General features: G+C 43.0%; 1 non-coding gene across 1 annotated transcript; it reads right to left on the bottom strand.

The window, feature by feature from the left end:
• Window positions 1–3,034: 3,034 nt before the first annotated feature.
• LOC125998488 (U1 spliceosomal RNA) lies at window positions 3,035–3,196 on the bottom strand. The gene has a single exon (XR_007492048.1). It is a non-coding gene; the product is annotated as a U1 spliceosomal RNA (small nuclear RNA).
• Window positions 3,197–4,870: the final 1,674 nt, after the last annotated feature.

Here is a 4,870-nt window from a genome sequence, read left to right on the forward strand (position 1 = left end):
GGACCACTTATACTAGCAGTCTGGGGGGTAAGGGAAAGATATATGGGATGCATGCTGGGAATGGGGGCAGGATGGGGTGGGTGGAGGGAGGACAACTTTGGTGGTGGGAATTCCCCTGATTCAATGTCAATATGTACCTAAAATATTACTGTGAAAGATATATAATCTACTTTGGTCAAAATAAAAATTATAGGGACCGGAGAGATAGCATGGAGGGTAAGGCGTTTGCCTTTCATGCAGAAGGTCATTGGTTCAAATCCCAACATCCCATATGGTCTCCCGAGCCTGCCAGGAGCGATTTCTGAGCATAAAGCCAGGAGTAACCCCTGAGCAATGCTGGGTGTGATCCAAAAAACAAAAACAAAAACAAAACAAAACAAAACAAAAAATTATAAATAAAAATATTTTTCACTGTTAAATTATAAAACAAAAGGTAACTTTTGTTGCTAGAATAATAATTTAAAAAACTAGAGAAGAGTTGACTCAATAGATACAACCAGGAAAGAGCCAGTGACATTTAATGCTCTTGGTGACTATAGACATCCAGTGTGTTTCCATCACCTCAGAAACTGAAGACAGCAGGGACAGATGAAACTGCTGTCCAAAGCCACTACTAGCGAGTATTGAGCACCCTATTGGGCAAGGCTGCAGTTGGGCCCTCCAGGCTGACCTCTTGAAAATACTTGGTGGTACAAAGCTTCATTTTCAACCAGAAAATCAGCCCCCATGTATCTGGAAATTTTTTCAGTCCTTAAGAATCTGGCTCCATTCATGCTGCTGGCTGGTCAGTGGTTGGCAGCCCATGGTCATCTCAAGGTGGACCAGCTGTCATCTGTGCTTCCCAGGGAAATCGGGTGCAGACACAGCTGAGGTTTGGGGCTCAAAATTAACTTTTGCATACTTGGTGACTAAGAGACACAGAAGGTTCGAATGCTCTTATATAATGCCATGAACCAGGTGCTGAAGCTTTTTGCAGGGAAATTACTCAGCCATCAAACCAAAAGGGGTAACTTGGGGGTGGGTGCAGATACATCAGAGGACTAAACTCAGAGCTGAGGCTGTCTGCCTCCAAAACTCACAAAACTGTCTTTTAATTTGCTTTCCCTCATGAAAGGGTTGTACAGAATTGAATTTTCACTTTGGGGGGCCCTCACTGAGGTCAGCAGGTGGGGTCTTGGAGTGTTAGAGGCAGTAGCGGGTGGGGAAAGCTGGGATAAGGAGAGGGATAGTGATGAAATGGGGATTTCTTTCAAAGTCTGAAGATGCCATGATAGTGTTTGCACCAGAACAACAGGATCAGACTTTCCTAAGTGCTTTTGCATCCTCAGGGTTGACAGAATGAGACAGTCACTCAGACACTTCAGAGCAACTCTGCCTATGAGATGAGGAGGCAGAAGTTGAAGTCTAACCTGCCCGAGTGCAGTTGGGGTAGAGTTTGGGAACCATGTCTGGGCCAAAGGTGGACATCCCATTTCCCTTGGTTCCTAGATGGGATTTGGAACTTGTTTTATGCTCACAGCTCTGGAACCTGCCTTCATGTCAATGTTCTAAGTTTGTGTATATTACGGTCACCTAGTCCCACCCACCTTAGGATGGTAGGCTTCGTTTAGAGATGCCTGTAACAGAGCTGGAGAGGAAGGACAGTAGGTAGGTACTTGTCTTGGATGTGGTTGACTTGGGTTCAAGCCCCAGCACGCCATATTGTTTTGTAGGTACTAAAGGAGTGATCCCTGAGTGCAAAACCAGGAATAGCTTCTGAGCAACTTCAGGTATGGCCTAAAAATCAGCAAACAAACAAAACAAAACAAAACAAAAATAATAAATCACCATTAAAAAATCCCTCTAAATCTCAAAGGTTTCCCCCTTGTCCCTGCATCCTTGAAAAGGACACACCCATGGGACACCGTGGAAGGAAAGCAATATGGAACTCAAATGGAAAGTACATCCTGCATACAGTTTTTGAGTCCTCCCTGCTCACTGCTTTAAGGCTCAAATTGCTGAGATTGTCTCTAGGACATAGTGGCTGCTCATTCAATATTTGTCTATCTCTGAAAGTATTGGGCGAAAACCCAGCAGACTGAGTAATGATGACCATAACACGGGCTATTATTTACATAGAGTGTTTCAGTGATTACAAGACAAATGTCACCCTATTACACCCCCTGGCTACTGGGGATTTGTCAGGGAACCTTTGACAGGCCAGAGCAGCTTGAAGTGGCCCTGTGACAGTGAAAGAAGGATCTTGCAATGAGAAATTCAGTAGCGCTTACCCCAGAAAGCGTAAAGGCTAACCCTACTGCTGCAATCATATTACCTCAGCTACAGTGAGAATGTTTGAAGATGCTTCGGTAAGTGACTGATGAAAACAGAGAAGCCACATGACCTGAGCCTATGCCAGGGAGGCAGGAATGCAAGAGATTGCTCACAGAAGACTCTCCTTAACCCCTCCTTGGCCTCAGTCATGGTCTCTCACTATTGCTTACTAAATTTTAGGTTTAAGAATTGGAGAAATTGGGGCTGAAGTACAGTGGGAAGGGTGTTTGCTTTGCATGTAGCCAATCCAGGTTCAATCCTTGGCATCCCATATGGTTCTCAATTCAAAGAAAGTGATCCCTGAGTGAAGAGCTAGGAATAAGTTCTGAGCACCACCATATATGGCCCCAACAACAACAACAACAGCAGCAGCAGCAAAAGGAATTGGAGAAATTGGGTCCAAAAGATAGTTCAGTGGGTAGGGCATATGCCAAACATGTCATTTCTTTAGTTTAAATCCTTTAGTTCAAATGTATGTGGACAGGTATTTTCTCTGAATCAATAGGATTTTATTTATTTATTTATTTTTGGGTTTTTTTTGGGAGGGGCACATCCATTGACACTCGGGGGGTACCCCTGGTTATGTGCTCAAAAATTGCTCCTGGCTTGGGGAACCATATGGAATATTAGGGGATTGAACTGCGGTCCGTCCTAGGATAGGGCAGGCAAGGCAGATGCCTTACAGCTTGCGCCACCGCTCCGGCCCCGATCTTAAAGTTTTAAAGGAAGAACACGAACTTCGTTCTCCACTACCACAAATCATGCAGTTGACTTTCCCACATTTGGGGAAATCAAGGGGTCAGCACATCTGGAATTCAATGGATAAGCCTCACCCTGGGAAAACCACCTTAATGATCATGGTATCTCTCCTGTCAGAAGATATATTTTATTTCTAGTCTTTTATCATTCTGAAGCTTTTCTTAATTAATGTCATCCCATTCATTTAGCTTTGCTTCCATTTGTTTGCCCAATGGCATTGAACCATTGGTAAGTGCTCAATAGAGAAGGGTAGAAGGAAGTTAGAAGGACCAGACAGATGGACAAACTAAGAGATATTCATGTCGAACACATCTTCCCTGTAGGGACTGACCCTATTAACCCAGATTTGGGGAATGGAGTCATTTTTGAGAAGAAACTTTGGGATTGAATCATAGTGGATTACAAAGCTTTGATGATGGAGTTTCAGGCATACGGTGTTCCAATACCAATCCTTTCACCATATTTTCACTTTTCTCCATCAGTGTCCCCAAATTTTTTCTCATTCTTCAATCTGCCTTTCTGACACACACTTTTCTCATTGTCTTTCTTCCCCACTTTAAGGCACTGTGGTCTACAATCCTATTCCTGAGAGGTTATCATTAATATCACTTCACCTCCTTCCATCATTCAGTCCTCTTCCACATTACCACAGTACTCTATCATTGCCATAGTAACCTCTTTCCTGGCTGATCCTACCTTGCCCATCCTTGAAAGCTTCCTAGTAAGGACCAAGTCTCCAGTTATTATCTCTATTGCCTTTGGATTTTAGTTATTTTCCTATTATGTCTCTATATGTCCTACATATGAGTGAGATTATCTAGTATCTTTCCTTCTCTCAGGAAGCAGAGTTTTGATCATGGGGATTTTGTCCTGTTTTATAGAGAAATAAGTCAGGGGGGAGCCTCACAGACTCTGGGGGAGATTGAAGCACAAGGTGCTTTTAAATCCTTCAGGGCATTCTAAACTAGGCACAGAGACAGTCTGTGACTGTGACCCTCTGCTGTCTATGTGTTACAGCTGGTTCTCTGCCCAGCAGCACTTTGTCATCTGAGCTCCTGTGACTCTCTATCAGGCACCCCATTGCAGAAAGAAATATAAGTGAGAAGAGAGAAAGGAAGGTGCACGTGGCATGAGCAAATCCAATGAATTTATGTTGTTCTCTCAAAACTAAAGGTGCTTTGATTTTTTTTGAATCATTCACACTGTTAGATAAATAAAATAGATGAAGACATACATTTCTTTTTTAACTTTATTTTGAAAAACTCTTTGGACAGTCTTTATTTACTTACCAGAGCCAGGCTGGAGAAGGGCTGAGGATTCATACAGAGAATTCAGTTCTGGGGTTCATAATTTATAATTGGGTCAAGTAGTTGTTAAGAAATGGAACTAGGGGTCAGGGCAATAATACTGGGGGACATGGCCAGCCTCTCCCCAGCATCCCATGTGGTCCTCCATGAATCTCCAGGAATAATTCCTGAGAGCAGTCAAGAGTAACCCTTTAGCACCACTGGCTGTGGTCCTAAAACAAACAAAAAGAAATGAAACCGGGACAGGTTGCCTGAGCTAAAACTGAGGAAAAGGGAAGGATCTGTGTCTGACCTCCCCAGATCTATGTTGGATTCAGCACTGTCATTTTTTTTCATGTCTCTCTTTCAGGACTTGCACCTGCCATGTTGGTATCTGTGATCAAATAGCTTGTGACATTGAAGCTTAAGTAGCAAGCTATTAATAAGAACAACTGTGGTCCAGTATTTTCCATAGAACTAATAATAATTCTTCTGCCTGAGTAACTATAAGA

Source organism: Suncus etruscus, chromosome 20 (assembly GCF_024139225.1).
Source record: "Suncus etruscus isolate mSunEtr1 chromosome 20, mSunEtr1.pri.cur, whole genome shotgun sequence".
Taxonomy (NCBI): Eukaryota; Metazoa; Chordata; class Mammalia; order Eulipotyphla; family Soricidae; genus Suncus; species Suncus etruscus.